This window comes from Salminus brasiliensis, chromosome 15 (assembly GCF_030463535.1).
Source record: "Salminus brasiliensis chromosome 15, fSalBra1.hap2, whole genome shotgun sequence".
Lineage (NCBI taxonomy): Eukaryota > Metazoa > Chordata > Actinopteri > Characiformes > Bryconidae > Salminus > Salminus brasiliensis.
Genome location: NC_132892.1, coordinates 23,327,055 through 23,344,103, shown reverse-complemented (window position 1 = coordinate 23,344,103; position 17,049 = coordinate 23,327,055). Strand labels below are relative to the sequence as shown.

Below are 17,049 nucleotides of genomic sequence, written 5' to 3'. Positions count from 1 at the left end.
CCAGATGGATTTCATCAATAGGCGTCTACTTGGAATTTCCAGAAAGTTGAATTTCATTAACATGGCTTAACTGCCAACATTAGCCCCAAAACTAGCATGTTAGCATGCACACTAATCACCTACATAGCAGATAGCGATGGTCAGGATTCCTTTTAACGAGCTGAAGACCATCCTAACGGTGGTAGCTCAGTGGCATGAGCGTTTTTAGTTTTGCAGCGACTTTACGGCTTCAGGACGTGGTTTGACGCAACCAGGCGCTGAAGTGTTACAGTGTTCCATTCACGGTCCGTCGTTGTTATTGTTGACAGCGTTGCGTTTCCCGTTTCAACGTGTCTGGTAGCGATGACAGCTAATTGATTCTCTAACTGCAGCATGATGGATTGCAGTTGCGCCGAGGTCAACAGGTTCCTTCGCTGACGCTTATGAGCTGATGGTGTTGCCACTGACAGTAATTGCAATCACACTTTCTTAGTCCGGCGTGATGAATGTGAATTTGACCGGCGACAACAACTTGTCCTTTAGGTTTTGAAAAATGAGTGCGTGTGGTATGAGTGTGCTTTTACAAGAGAGCCAGTCTACGTGATGGGAGGCATTGTTCTCAAGTTTTCAGTGTCTGGCGTGTGTTCATCAGGCAGTTCAGCACAATGATGCTCAACGTGGGGTGGCGGTTTGATGATGTTTATAATGTGAGAGCACGTCCGAGACTGGTTAGCAGTGGTTCGTTTGTAAATTATCAGATTCCGGAACAGTGAATTTCTGGCAGGTCAAAATGAGTGTGGAAAATGTGCAGCATTAAAAAGGTGCACTAAGGCCACCACGCATCAGAGAAAGCGTGCAGTACAATGCATCGCTGCGAGAGAGCTAATAGGCATCAAGTTCGAGCTTACTTCACATTCCACTGGTGTGGATTTTCCGGAATAAAACTTGAATCAGGGTTTGCTGCCTTGATCACGTTTAAAGGAACAAGGTGAAATGAGAATGTGACTTGCCTATTAACTCAGTCAGCTGAGTCTGCTAACTGTCTGTTAAGGCCTGGAGAAGACTTTGGATTGGCCGGTGTAAATTCCAAGCCATAGGTCATCTGAATCAGTTGATTTTGGGGTCGATTTAATGGCGTGATCGCAAAATGTTGATTGACATAGAAAACTTTAATAGATGTAGAAGTTGTTGAAGGGTGGTGCACAGCGGATTAACTGCGGATGTTGAGAACATCCAACAACAATATTATCTTCTTATCTGCTTCCTTCCGGGCAGGGTAGCAGTGGATCCCTGGAATCATTGGGCACAAGGCAGAAGTACTCCCTGGACAGGGCGCCAGTCCATCGCAGAGTACACTCACCCATTCACTCACACATTTAGCTTAGCGTGGTCAATTCACCTGCCATGTGTGTTTTTGGGAAGTGAGGGGCTGTTGGAGCTCCTAGAGGAAACCCACGCGTATATACAAAAATAAAGCTCCCCATAAGCCGTTTTCACATATGAACTCAAGAAAAGGTCCGGAGAATCCCGTCCAGCCAAGGGGAGGCACCTGTGTAGTGTGTGCATGAGGTACGGCATGACCCACTCTGAATTCTCCTGGAAATTACCTGCTCTTTTCACACATGGGCTTACTCTGACATTACCCGGACTTTGTACTAGGGGGGCTTGCAGGATAAAGTCCAGGTAATGTCAGGTACAAATGATGCAAACATTCACGCTTGCACATACAGCTTATCCGGGTAACGTCCAGAAAAGTTCTGGGTTACCTTTCATGTCTGGAAGAAGCTTTAGACAGTGACCAAATCGAGGATCAACCGTACACTTAATGATAGCTGTAGCATTACTGGGGAATTAACTCGCTTAGACAGTTGCCCCACTTGGGAGCCCAGCATGCTACTTCAGGTAAAGGGATATAATGAGATTTTTTTTCCTTGAAAATATGATTTTTCAATTTGTTTCACACGTGAATCAGGCGTGGGATCCACCAGAATGGGGTCCAAATCCAATGTGGGAGGTGCAGGATCCGGATCAGGCTTGTTCCAGCACAAATGAAACCCAGCTGGTTAGCAGGGATACTGGTCTCATAAGCCTGCATATTATCCTTGTATGATAGCAGAAGGGGAGCGTCGGGAGGGGGGGTTCAGGCGGAGTTTCAAAATGGCCGCCCTCAAGGCATTATGGCTCTGACTGACAGCGCTGTGTGGGTGGCTGCAGTTGTCACTCAACCCTGTAGGCCAGAGTGCAACTGCTGGGGTTTTGAGCCATTCAAAGAAGCGTATCATGGCTTAGGCCTACCTAAGGCTGCCTTTTAACAGTGCTGATTATGTTAAGTCTGACCAAGTTTATTAAGTGTGAAAGAGCGAGAGAGAGACAGAGAGAGAGCAGGAGAGAGAAGGAAAGAGGTCAGACTTGGGTTTTTTTGGTTACTTGTGGAACACACAAACCAGTTAGCCGTCTACATTAGCCTTCCTTTGCCTCGAGAGCCTCCGGCACCTGCTGCTTTTTGAGAACAGCCTTGTAAGGCTAAGCATGAAATCACATATTACACAAGAAAACAGGTATTTAAAACCAATTAGGAACAGGCTCTTTGGTGTGTGTGTGTGTGTGTGTGTGTGTGTGTGTGTGCAAATAGCCATTGTTAGTGAACGGGAGAACAGCTTGCTTGCAGGTTGGAGTCACAGCGCATTGCTCGGCTTCCGATTACTGTGCCTGCAATGGCAGGATGACGACAGGAATAGTGCACGGAGGAGACATTTCAGAAACTCAGAATGGAATCAGCTGCCACACACACACACACACACACACAGACACACACGCATACTGAGTGAAACTGAATAGGGGTAGAAGGGAACGAGGCATGGAGAAGGTGAAACAGTGAATCTGTGTGTGTGTGTGTGTGTGTGTGTGTGTGTGTGTGTGTGCAAAAGAGAACTGGAGATTTTAAAGGGCCCGTATCATGGAAATCGTAATTTTCCTTGCGTTTTTGGAATGAACTTATTTAATGTAGTACCTTGCATATTCAAAACCAGGTCCTCTCCATACTGTCCATATATGAAACTTAAGCATCACAAGTGTATGTTACACAAGTTTACAAATTTCAGAACTTCCTGTTAATATAGTTCATACATGAAAAATTTGACCCTTTTGAATGAATTGTTTCTGACGTCACAACCGGATCATGAAAAAGTGAATTGTCCTTGCATTTTGAAATTAACAAATTTGATGTAATATTTAGCATATGTTTACATTCCAAAACCAGTTCCTCTCCATACTGTTCATATATGGAAATTAGGCTTCAAAATTGCACTGTTTACATCTTTTTTTGTGATGTCACAATGGGATTATGGAAAACGGAATTTTCTGTACGTAAACTATGGTAGCATTTCAAAGCACACCACGTCTTCTCCATACAGTCCATATCTAGAATTAAGCTGCAAGAGGTTTGAAGTGATTTTCTTCATCATGGACAGTTGAATTTTCCTTTTTTTTAACATATGTTGACATTTCAAAACATATCAGTTTCTCTCCATACAGTTCATATATGATAATTAAGCTGCAAAATTGGACCATTTTGAATTAGTAACAAGAGCTTGATGTTTCAGCATACAGTTTACAGTCCACCAGTGGAAATGGGGCTGCAAAAACAGGCTGGTCTGTGCATTCACGTACAACCACTCATTGAGCCTACAGCGGTGTAGCTCCACCTACTTACAGTGGAGTTACAAGGAGTGCTTTTTGAGTGAGCCACAATACAACACTGCCTATCAAAACAAGTCATTTACATACCTGTCATAAAGGCACAGTGACAGAATCAGCCTGTTTAATTGTGTGCTTGACGAAGAAGAGAGGTTGAAAAACAGTCATGCATGAACAATGTTTTTGATCCATAAACCCAAACAAAAATGACAAGTGTATGAAAGAAGGGAAATGTAGGACATGGCCCCTTTAAGGCTGTTCGCTACTGTGGCTGAATAACTCTGAGGTGCTCACTGGTAATTAAGAGAGACCTAGAAGGCTGAACCTAGAGAACTGAGCTCAACACAGTTTATTCAATGCTTTACTCTCTCTCTCTCTCTCTCTCTCGTGCCCTCTCTCTTTCTCTCCCTCTCTCCCTCCCCTCCCTTCTCCACTCCTTTGGTATTCCTGTTACCATACCAACACAGTGCTCCGTTCCATGGTCAGGCTGGGCTGTGTGGCAATAGCCTTAAACCACTGTACGCTACACCAGATAAAGCTGCACTGAATTGACTGACCTTCGCAGGCTGCACATTACCTAGTGGGCATGGAAAACTGCCTGGAAATGCGTAACTGATTCTAAGCAGTTCTAACATTCAAGGCCGTCAATTTTGGAATGTAATAATCGGTTATGATCGTATTTAATATAGTGGGCACTCTTTTTAAACATTTTCAAGCATAAAAGCCCCCCTCCCCCAAATTCCTGCAGCACTCTTTAATGCGTATATTCTATTTCTGTGTTTCTATGGGAGACAATCTAGAACAGAATCAGTGATGGGGAGACTTTCTAGAACAGGATGAATGTGGGAGAACATTCTAGAACACAGTCAATGATGAGGAAACATTCTAAAACTGGGTGAATGTGGGAGAATTTTGTGACAAATACGTTCCCCTGTACCTTTAGAACAGAATCAATGTCAGGAGACATTCTAGAACTGGGTGAATGTGGGAGAACATTCAAGAAGAAAAGTAATGACAGGAGACATTCTAGAACAGGGTGAATGTGGGGGAACATTCTAGAACAGAATCAATGACGGGAAACATTCTAGAACAGGGTGAATATGAGACAACATTCTAGAACAGAGTTAAAGGCAAGGAAACCAGAACAGGGTGAATAAGAACTTTCTAAAACAACATTAGTAGCATTAGAGTCTAGAACAGCATGATTTCTGAAGAACATTCCAGAATAGCGTTAAGGGGCAGAACGTTGTATGAACGTATAAATGGGAGTGGGAAGTTTCTAGAACATTGTGAATGTTGGAGCATGTTTTAGAACTGTTTCAATGAGAATGCAGACAGTCTAGTACAGCTTGAATCTTGAAGCACATTTTAGAACACTCTTGAACAGGGTGAGTGTGGGAGAACATTCTAGAACAGAATCAATGACAGGAGACATTCTAGAACAGGGTGAATGTGGGAGAACATTCTAGAACAGAATCAATGACAGGAGACATTCTAGAACAGGGTGAATGTGGGAGAACATTCTAGAACAGAATCAATGACAGGAGACATTCTAGAACAGGGTGAATGTGGAAGAACATTCTAGAACAGAATCAATGACATGAGACATTCTAGAACAGGGTGAATGTGGGAGAACATTCTAGAACAGAATCAATGACAGGAGACATTCTAGAACTGGGTGAATGTGGGAGAACATTCTAGAACAGAATCAATGACAGGAGACATTCTAGAACAGGGTGAATGTGAGACAACATTCTAGAACAGAGTTAAAGGCAAGGAAACCAGAACAGGGTGAATAAGAACTTTCTAAAACAACATTAGTAGCATTAGAGTCTAGAACAGCATGATTTCTAAAGAACATTCCAGAACAGCGTCAAGGGGCAGAACGTTGTATGAACGTATAAATGGGAGTGGGAAGTTTCTAGAACATTGTGAATGTTGGAGCATGTTTTAGAACTGTTTCAATGAGAATGCAGACAGTCTAGTACAGCTTGAATCTTGAAGCACATTTTAGAACACTCTTGAACAGGGTGAATGTGGGAGAACATTAAAGAACAGCATTAATCCTGATGAGTATAAATGAGAGGAGAAATGTTATAGAATGGGGTGAATGTGGGAGAACATTCTAGAACAGTATGGACAAGAGATAAATGACTCTAGAACTGACTGAATGTGGAAGAACATTTTGAACAGTATAAATTGGGAAGGGCCAACAGTCTAGAACAGCAACAATATGAATGGGGAGAACACACATGTAGAAATGTATGAAATCATTCTAGAACATTGCAATTGTGAGAGAACATTTTAGAACTGTATGAATGGGATGGGGGAAGGGTTTAGAATATCATTCAAGAACACCATTCATTGGGAGAACATTGTACAACAGTACAAACGTAGAACATTTTAGAACAGTGTAAGTGCACATTTTAGGACTATATAAATGAGGACATGGACGGCTTAGAACAGCATAAATGGTGAATGTTCCAGGATGGTATAAAAGAGGGGGGCTTGTAGAGCAGTGTCAATGGAGGGGCAGTCTGAAATGGGGGAGAATGTGGGAGAACATCCTAGAACAGTGTGAATGTGGGACAACAGTGAAATTCCCGGGATGGGACTTCTCTATTAGGTGTGATTTGATTCATGCAGTAAGATTTGGTTACTGGGTGTATATCAGGTATATTGCACCGGCTTCAGAAGTGGTTCAACCAATCAGATTTTAGAAGCAGAACTCCCCGGTTCTATAAAGCTCTATAAAGCCCAGCTTTCTGTACACAAATATATGTAACTATAGGCTGTATAGGGAGCGAGGGAGGGAGGGAGGAAAGGGGAACAGTGTGAATATTCTCATCCTTCATCGTTAGCCCTCCATCTTTGTAGTTGTAGGTGGGGGGGTCGTGTATGTGTATGTGTGTGTGTGTATGTGTGAATGTGTGTGTGTGTGTGTGTGTGTGTGTTTCACCGTGTGAGCCTGATGAGCCGATCAGTGCCACCGGCAGAGACAAAACCCTAACGAGAGACTGATTCATGAGGGCGCGTGCACGCACACACACACACACACATACACACACACACACACACACACACACACACACACACAAGTGGGATTAATGGGGAGTGTGTGGAGGATAAAATACAACCCTGTTACAGTTCCTTCAGTGAGGACACTTTTGCCAGAAACAGGAAAATCCACACGGATGCCATTAGACATTGACCTTTTACTGCACACTTTTCCTTCCCCTTACTCCAGACTGTGTGTGTGTGTGTGTGTGTGTTTGTGTGTGAGGAGGGGGGTGAGTGTGACGCGTTTTCCTGTTTACCGTTTCACTGGGTGGGTAATTTGTGCAGTCGTCTGGCTTCTCTCTTTCTCTCTCTCCCTCTCTCTCTCTCTCTCTCTCTCTCTCTCTCTCTCTCTCTCTCTCTCTCTCTCTCACACACACACACTCTCACTCCCCCCTCATTCTGCAAGAAGGGGAAATCACATTTACACTAAATCAGTCCACTCTAGCAGCTGCCCCAAATAATAGCTTCTCCACCAGTTGTTTTTTTCATCCCAATCTCTCTTGCGCTCTCTCTCTTTCTTTCTTTCTCTCGCTCTCTCTCTATCCCTCCTTCGCTCGTTCTCTGGTGTTTGTGTTAATTTAGGCCCCTGTGGACTGAACTGAGAAGATATGGTTCTGGCTTATATATTTATCTCACTCTCTCTCTCTCACTCCTACTCTGCTCTCGCTTTTCTCTTTCGCGCTTTCTCTATCTGTCTCACTTTCTCCTCTCTATATGTCCCAGTTTCTTTCCTGGTCTCCCTATCTCTTCTTTCTGTCTCTCCTCTCTGTTTTCCTCTGTCTCTCTTTCTTTTATTTCTGTCTCTCTCTCTCTCTCTCTCTCTCTCTCTTGCACCTCTATATCTTTCCCTGTCTCTCTCTGTTCTGTCTCTGTCTCCTCTCTATATTTCTCTGTCTTTGTCTCTCTCTGATCTGTCCCTTTCACCTTTCTGTGTCTCTCCCTGTCTCTGTCTTTGTCTCTCTCTCCTCTCTATATATCTGTCTGTCTTTGTCTCGCTTTGTCTCTCCTCTCTATTTCTCTCTCTCTCTCTGGAAAAAATAAAACAAAGGTGGAAAAGAGAGGGGGGTACAGGCAACACAGGACAAAAGCTAAACTGGTCTAAAGGCCAGAGAGAGAGATACAGGATCCCCCTATCCCCCCTCCGACCCCCTGCTCCCCTCCGCCCCACAAAATTTCTCTCACATTACACCCGTGTTTAGAGAGAGAGATAGATAGATAGATAGATAGAGAGAGAGAGAGAGAGAGAGAGAGAGATAAGGAGATTGTAGTGGAGAAGGAAATAGAGCGGGAGTATAAGGAAGATGAGGGAAGACAGGGAGAGAAGCAGAAGGGAAGCAAAGGGAGAGTGTGTGTGGAGCTGTGTGTGTGAGAAGAGAGAGAGAGAGAGAGAGAGAGAGAGAGAGAGAGAGAGGAAAGTCGGTCAGGCCCCCTCCTCAGCAGGAAAAGAATGCAGGGAGGTGGAGGAATGTGGAATGGGTCTCAGGGGAGGTGGGGTATAGTCGAGATGTAAACAGTGTTTGTGTGTGTGTGTGTGTGTGTGTGTGTGTGTGTGCGTGTTTTAGTGTATGTGGCTTTGTGGCTTAGTAGGTTTTCACTCTGTTACTGTAGCTGTATCACTTTGCCACATTAGCTGTCTGTGTGTGTGTGTGTGTGTGTGTGTGTGTGTGTGTGTGTGTGTGTGTGTATGTGTTTGTGCTCTGTAGGTAGGCCAGTTCTCAGGAACGGCTCCCCTTCTCTGATGACAGCTTTGGGCCTATGAGGTGACATGGAAAAGTACCAGCCTCTTATCTCCACTGATCTAGGACCAGCTCCTAGTGCCAACCCTGCCATTACAGAGACAGGGTATAAAACTGGTCTCAGACCAGTCACTGATCTTATCCAGTGACAAACCTTGTAACCTGGTCTCTGGTTCAAATACTCTAGACTCTACTCTAAAAAATCTGTATGAATTGACAGAACAGTGTGAATGGGAGAACATCCTAGAACACTGCAAACGGGACTGCACTCTAGAACTGAGAATATGTGAGTGAGTGTTTGACAGTAGTGCAGTTTTGAAAGACCTTTCTAGCACAGTGAATATGGAAGATTCAAGAGCAGTATAAGTACAGGGGACCCATTTTAGAACACAATGTGAATTGAGGTAATATTCTAGAACAGTGTGAATGGAGGAAATATTCTAGAACAGTTTCAATGGAGGAGACATTCTAGAACAGTGTGAATGGGGAAAACATTCTAGAACAGTTTCAATGGAGGAGACATTCTAGAACAGTGTGGATGGAGACAATATTCTAGAACCCTATCAATGGGGAAAACATTCTAAAACACCATGGGAATGGAGAAAACATTCTAGAGCAGTGTAAACGGAGAAGACATTCTAGAACAGTTTCAATGGAGGAGACATTCTAGAACAGTGTGGATGGAGACAATATTCTAGAACCCTATCAATGGGGAAAACATTCTAAAACACCATGGGAATGGAGAAAACATTCTAGAGCAGTGTGAATGGAGAAGACATTCTAGAACAGTTTCAATGGAGGAGACATTCTAGAACACCATGGGAATGGGGAAAACATTCTAGAACCCTATCAATGGGGAAAACATTCTAAAACACCATGGGAATGGAGAAAACATTCTAGAGCAGTGTAAATGGAGAAGACATTCTAGAACAGTTTCAATGGAGGAGACATTCTAGAACACCATGGGAATGGGGAAAACATTCTAGAACAGTGTGAATGGAAAAGAAATATTCTAGAACAGTTTCAGAAAGAGGAAGAAAAGGATTTCATAGTCCTAAGTACGGTCAGAACATTCTAGAACAGTGTAAACTGAATGGGGAATACATATTAGAACAGTGTGAATGAGGAGAACATTCTCCAACAGTGTGAATAGAATGTGTCCTAGAACAGTGTGGCTGGAGGAAAAGCATAGAGCAGTGTGAATCTGGGCTCAAAATCGGGGACAGATTGAATGGGGGGAACATTTAAGAACCCTAACAGACATCCATCAGGTCCAACAGCCCGAGGTTGGTGTTTGTTGGACAAAGTTGGTTCAGTATGCTCTGACCTTTTAAAGGACTGGAAACTAGATTCAGTGTCCAGATGTGAAGGTCTGGGTCTGGAGTATTAATGATATTGAATGAGCATGTAGAGTCTGCACTGCTGGAAGGAATTCTCATATTATTTCTTCTCAGGTAAAGGGGGCTGATCTACGATCAGTTTCCAGTGCATCCAGAACACAGTTGACTGAATAGTGAATGCTGGTCCTATATCCTTCAGTTGCTTCATACGCAGACGGTGGTTCAGGATAGCTGTGGTGAAGGTGGCATATATAAAGATATATAGGTCTAGGTGTTGGGCCTCAGGCAAGGTTGAGCCAAGGTAGTGTTTTCAGAGAGGTGTGTGTGTGTGTGAGCACAGTTTGGGGCTTTGCAGGGGGATTGAATGTGTGAGCACTTGGTGGTGTTTGTGCAGCGGTGGAGTGGTCAATAGATATCAGACTCGAGTAATAAACAAGGCAATTAATGGGAGAGACAGTGGTGTGTGTGTGTGTGTGTGTGTGTGTGTGTGTGTGTGTGTGTGTGTGTGTGAGGGAGACAGCATTTGTGTCTATGAGCATGTGTGTGCCCTTCCCCCCACTTGTCCCTACTCTGTGTGTGTGTGTGTGTGTGTGTGTGTGTATGTGTGTGTGTGTGTGTGTGAGAGAGGGATATTTTTAGCGTGTGCTCTCAGTGTGAGAGGGTGTGCTGCTGGAACAGTGTGCTGGTGTATTTCGGGAACGAGCACCACAGCTAACGACTTAACTAACTGGGGTTCTCACACACATGTACACACAGGACCGAGACCTGTTCTGAAAAAGACTTGCAACATTAGCCCCAAATCTATTTACAACCTTATTGTTTCGCATATTTGAGGTGTATTTGTTAGCATTAGCATTGTTAGCATCTTTGTTATTTCACAATTCCTGGTTTGTACAGGCCCTCAGAGTTCTGAAGACGTTGGGGCCTGTTGGGAGCATTAGCATTGGTCACTATGTTCAGCGTATTCCTTTAGATTGACACACAAAACTATTTCACACCACAGTTTCCATATTTATACAACTTCCTAGAGCGCAAAGGATTTCATTTTGGTGACTGTCTAGAGCTTTTGCACCTCTGAGGCACATTTGTGTAGCTGTTTGTTAGCATGGTTAGCATCTCTACGTCACTATGATTGACACTTTCCTTTTAAGTCTACACACAAAACTGCCTCACACCACAGTTTTCATATTTTAGAGATTCCCACAGCTCAATGGATCACCGTTTAGATGTACATTAGGTCCAATTACCTTTGAGGCATATTTGAAGATTTTAGCATCACTGTTAGCGACACAATAGCATTGTGTTGTTGTTATCATTGCAGATCCTTTTAGGCCTACATAAAACTAGCTGGCTACTTCAGACCACAGTTTTGTCTTTGTAGGGGAACATCTGTGCAGACATTTTGTTAGCAGTGTTAGCATCTTTTCCGCTCCCGGTAGACGTACACACAAAATGACATACTTTACACCACATTTTGTATATGTATACTCATTCATAGAGCTCTAAGGACTCTTGGAGCTTGGCTTGTGTACTTCTGAGGTACATCAAATGGTTGTGGTTGGTGTGGCGCAACAGATAACACCACTACCTGCCAGTGAGCTACCACAGCACATGGAAGACTGGGGTTCGATGTCCGGTCTGGGGAGTGCACAACACCAATAAGAGTCCTTGGGCAAGACTCCTAACACTACATTGGCTCACCCCTATAATACAAGTAACCTTGGAAGTCGCTCTGGATAAGAGCATCAGCTAAATGCCATAAATGTAATGTAAATGTAATCTGATGATATTAGCATCACTGTTAGCATCTTTCTATTGTTATCATTGCAAATTCTGGTAGATCTACATAAAGCCAGCTACTTAACACCACCATTTTGCATTTGTAGAGCCTCCAAAGCTGTAAGGTTTCCATTTTATTGGCTATTTAGAGAAATGCACCTAGTATTTTGGTATCATTGTTAGCAATGTTTTCCTATTTGGCACTCATTCAATTTGAGGTCAATGGGATCCATCATTATAAGAGCAGATCTGCAAACAATTTAACGTTTTTCTGCAGGACAATTCTAATTGATATGTGACGTTCCCATTTGCATGTTGGTAAGTCTGACCAGAGCAGTGGTCAGTGACTGTTCTGAAACCCAGCCAGCCTGAACACATCCAGTTGCAGATTTAGTTGGTCTAGGATCAGTCTCCTCTGCCTGTATCCCAACCTTAACAACTGCAGTAGAGTCTACAAAACTGGCCTGAGGTCAGTGCGAAAGGGTAAATGTCTCTCAATGACACACGGTGTGCTCTACCAGCTCACCAGCTCAAGGCCACAGGAAGCTTGTAAGCATTAACCTTTGACCTCATTTTCCTGGCTATGCTCAGAATGGTTAATTATGCGAGTCTGGTCAAGCTCTGCCTGTGTGTGTGTGTGTGTGTTTGAGAGAGAGTGAGAGAGGCCACAGACAGACAATCAAGCTCTTTTGCAAGCTCTAAATAAGCACTAAATCACAATGATGTCAGTGAAGTCCATAAACAGGGGCACTGCAGGTCACTCGCACTCTAATATACATTTACAGAGGTCCTCCGGCCCTTCACCTCGACCCACGCCGTAAAGCAGCTCCGCCATTCGCTGCTTTGTTTCCGTGGCGATGTTGGCCCCGCCTCCAGCCGCATGGGTGGCTCCCTGCCGCTCTGTTTACATCTCATTTGCATATGGAAATGCTGTTGCCTCTTGTCACTGTCAAAACAGACGAGTGGGGCTGCGACTGTAGTGCCAGCACTCACTCACACACACACACACACACACACACACACACACACACACCACAAGCACTTGTTCTTTGCAAAGTTTGACATATGCTATTACTCTGGATAAGGTGCCATTAAATCTCTCTCGTTATGATCTGATAGAATAGATTTTAGTTAAGATAGGGACATAATTTATAATAACGGTGTCAGCAAATTGAATTAAGAAGAACTGATTTATTACATAATATAATTACACCATTTATTATATTTATTAATTGTGCAACATGGCATTTCAGTTACATCCTGTTTTAAACTAGGCTTTTTCAGTTTGCTTTGATGTCAGGAAATGATAAAACTGCCATACATGTGATTGAAGACAACAAGAAGACAGTTTATTAAATCCGTGTGTTGTGTACTGTTGACATTTGACAAGATTTGAAGGCTTCCAAAGATTTGTTGTTTTTTATAAACATTAGCTTTGCATCACTGAGGTACATCTGTGTAGCCATTTTGTTAGCATCATTAGCATCTTTGTTATAAAGCTTCACAAATCCTGTCATAATTTCCTTCATTGTAGAAGTCTTCAAAGTTCTGAGGATTTAATTTTGGTGACTGTCTAGAGCTCTCGGCTGTACCTCTGAGGTACATCTGCGTAGCCATGTTGTTAGCATTGTCAGTATTTCTGTCAGTTTTGTGACTCCTTTTAGACCTACACCCAAAACTAGCTGTTTTACACCACCGTTTTCATATTTATGTACATTTCTGGAGCTCGAGCAAGAGATTTCAGGTTGGTGATTGTTTAGAGCTTCTGCGATACATCTGAGGAGTTTAGCATCACTGTTAGCATCAGTGTTGTTATCATTGCAGATCGTGATAGACCTACATAAAACTAGCTATTAACACCACGATTTTGTCTTTGCAGGAGCCTCCACAGTTCATTTGAATTTGGATTTCATTTTCATGGCTGTTTAGGGATTGGATTTTGGTTTAGCTCTTCAGAGTTAAACCATTTTGCAAAATAGTTTTTCTTCCTGCAAAACAGGAACCTGCAACTTTCAGTTTGTTACTGTCGACATTTGACGATTAAGATTTGTTGCATATAATAAATATCTTTATTTATATCTTTCTAAATGTTTTTTATATTCTATTATATTTTGTTTAATATTATATAATATGTCTGCAACTTTTGAGATGAACAAGCTTGGCCTTCAATTAGGGCAATATGCTAGATGTCAAATATCAAAACCCGGCCTGTATAGTAATGTTAGCACCAAGCTAATGCCGGTGCAAACTAACCTTTTAGGGTCATTCTAGATTATAAAACACATGAGTTTACTGCTTGTAAAAGCAATTCCGTATTTATTTGGAGACACTAACAAAAAAACGTATATCTCAAAAATGCAACTTTACAGGAATGGGCAAAAAAAATGGCACATTCAACAGACGTCAATGTACAAGATTTCATTTCAGTGTCATTTTGGAGCATTTCTACTGGTCCATTCATCATGAAATGAACAGTGTAAAGAAAAAACTTCCAGATTATGGCTGTGTCTGAAACCGAAGGTGGCTGCCTTGATGCCTTGCTGCCTATGCCAGCATTGTGATGAAGGCACCTACAACCAAATCGTGCTTGAGATGCACTGTGACTTCCTAATTGTGTCCTGGTGGTTAATCTGTCGCATAAGGCCTTCAGTCCAGCTCTGGAGGCTTAATCACTGGGAGAGCTAGCTCTGTTGTGTTTCATGGTAAACAAAATCCGGATTGGATTGTTTTAGATTGAGTGTTTGTTTAATTTCTGCCATTACTCTTTTATTTCTAACCAAAATATAATGATGGATATTACTAGTCATTAATAAAGAGTATATCTACAGTACAGTACAGTACAGTACATCTGTGATCCACCAGAGTTTTCTATAATTTCTTGCTCCCTGAAATCATTAGGCCTTCTCTGAAGACCTGGAAGGCCCAGAGGGTTCCCCTCTGGCTTACACCATGCATTTATCATAGGCAATAACTGAGTCTTCCAAGGGTTGATTATACTGGATGCTTCATTCCAATCAGAAATAGTGGTCACCTTTTCTGGCATTCCAGGAACTGCTTTTTATTATTTGTTAAATAGTAACAAAAACTACTATGCAGGTCATCTTGCTATGAGAGTGAGTTAAAATGTGAAGCTGAAATTGATGCGTGGCCCCACAAACTAGACCTTCCAGTCTAAAGGGCTCATATCCAACATTTTTCTTGCATTTTATTTTCCTCTGCGGTCCTCTTATGACCTTTGTGTGAGTTTATGTGCCAGAAACAGTCATCATTCTTTTTCACACTCTTAAAAATAAAGGTTCTCCCAGAGATTGCATAGAAGAACCACTAAGAACCATGTCTGTAATAGAGAACCTTTAAATTTAAACCTTTAAAAAACCTTTAAAAAAATAATAAAACTTTCACACCAAGTGATGCTGTTTTAAAAGGTTTTTTACACTCCATCACACACATATTGTATTAAACACAGACTGGTTTCATTTCTGTGCCCGTAAGACTGAACTGCTATATGTAAATGATTTCTGTTCTGATTGGCTGCCCTGTATTGAGCCTCATTCTAAAAGCAGTCCAGGCTGAAACACTACTTATAACAGCATGAATGGTTGGCACTGAACTGCTGTTGGCTGGATATATAGGCGGATATACACAATATGGACAAAAGTATTGGGACATCTGCTTATTCATTGTTTCTTCTGATATCAAGGGCATTAGATAGTGTATTATGCTTTTGCTGGAGTAACTGTCTCTGCTGTCCAGGGAAGGCTTTCTACTAGATTTTGCATCATTACTGTGAGGATTTGATTTGATTGCATTGAGCACTGATTGAGAATTAGTTAGTTCCCAACTATATTGGATGGATTACCATCATTCCACATAACACTGATGCACTGCTCCACAGCTCAGTGCTGGGAGGCTTTATACCCCTCTAGCCCACGCCTGGCATTAGGCATGGTGCCAATAGGTTGATGTTATCTGCTACAGGGCATTCTACTGGCAGTACTTCTCTACAGAGACTAGACAAGCTATGTGTGTATGCATTGACACATCTGTGTCAGCAGCCTAAAGTAGCCAAATGCATTCATTAGAAGGGGTGTCCACAAACATTTGGACATGAATTTTGTGACCTCACAAATGCAATGCATTCAGAACGGCCTGCTTTTTTTGCAGCCTAGTTTCTGGATATGGGTTAAATGAACTCTGGAGTGAGCGCTACATTCTGAAACTTTAACAATGTTTACGTTCTTCTGTGAAATGTTGGTTTTCCACGTTTTGAGCCCTTTAAGGGGTTAAGAAGAAAAAGGTTATGAATTGAAAAGATTTTTTTTTCCTTAGGATTTCAGCAAGGCTTGTATGTGTGTGGTGTGTGGGCATGTGCGTAACTGTGTGCAAGAGCAAGGAAGAGCGAGAGAGAGAGACACACACACACACACTCAGCCAGCCAGCCATCAGTATTCTCTCATTGAGACACTAAAGAGTCAGTTCCACAGTCTGCAACTGAAGCCACTAATGACATTTCAGCCCCTCCGTCACAGTTCCTGCCTTGTGTATGAGCGTGTGTGGGTGTGCGTGCATGTGTGTGTATACTCACAGCCTCCCTGTCTTTGTTTAATCATGTAGGTGTGTGTGTGTGTGAGAGAGAGAGAGGGTGTATGAGGGGGAGGGAAGACATACACCAAGTCAATACTGGTGTGCATAGCTGAAGAGGGTTTGGAGAAAGGTATTGATTTCCTAATTACACCCCCCCACCACCACCCCACCACCTCTTAAAAGCCAAGCGTGGCAGCCGCTCTATAAAAGCTGCTAGAGAGGAGAGAGAAAATAAACCTCATTGATATTCAAAAGCTTCTTTATCAGGGGGACGGAGCGCTGGCACATAGTCAGAGCAGAGAGGGTGTGTGTGTGTGTGCGCGCATGTCCATTTGTGTGTCTGTATGGGTTTGTTTTTGTACATTTTCAGGACAAAATGTCCAGCCGTTGAAAGGTGTGTGTGGGGGGGGGGTATCTATAGAAATATATTGGGACTTACATACAGTCGTAGTCATGAGGTTGCTGTTTTAGGCTTAGAATGTTCTTATTACATGCATATGTGTGTAGTACTGAAGGCCTATATGGTTACATATTGGTAGTTATCTGGTTATTAGTGATAGGTGTGGGTTCGTGTGGGTAGTTGGGCTCCGAGTGGACTAAGGCGCTGCCAGTGTGATCTGAAGATCGCTGGTTCGAATCCTGGGTAATTCCGCTTGCCATCAGCAGCCGAAATCAGAGAGAGCACAAATGGCCTAGCTCTCACAGGGTGGGTGGGTTGATGGCCCTTCCTCCATCCATTATTCCTAGTGTGATGTTGGATCAGAGCTGGGGAGCCATGCTTTCCTCCGAGTGCATCGGCTGTTTAGCAATGCTGCATAAGCGGTAGTTTATAATAGTGACCCCACTCTGACCCCATTATTTCCAGTAGAACTGCT

At 42.8% G+C, this 17,049-nt stretch overlaps 1 protein-coding gene across 3 annotated transcripts in view; it reads left to right on the top strand.

Annotated features, from left to right (window-relative positions):
* The window catches only part of bcl9 (BCL9 transcription coactivator), a 125,669-nt gene that overhangs the window by 37,856 nt on the left and 70,764 nt on the right, over positions 1-17,049 (top strand). Inside the window, exon 1 of one of the 3 annotated variants that reach the window (XM_072657803.1) lies at positions 1,529-1,548. The exons of the other annotated variants lie outside the window; for them this stretch is intronic. The gene's annotated coding sequence lies outside the window, so the exon portion shown is untranslated. Of the gene's footprint in view, positions 1-1,528; positions 1,549-17,049 lie in introns of those variants that run through there. 3 annotated transcript variants of the gene reach the window in all.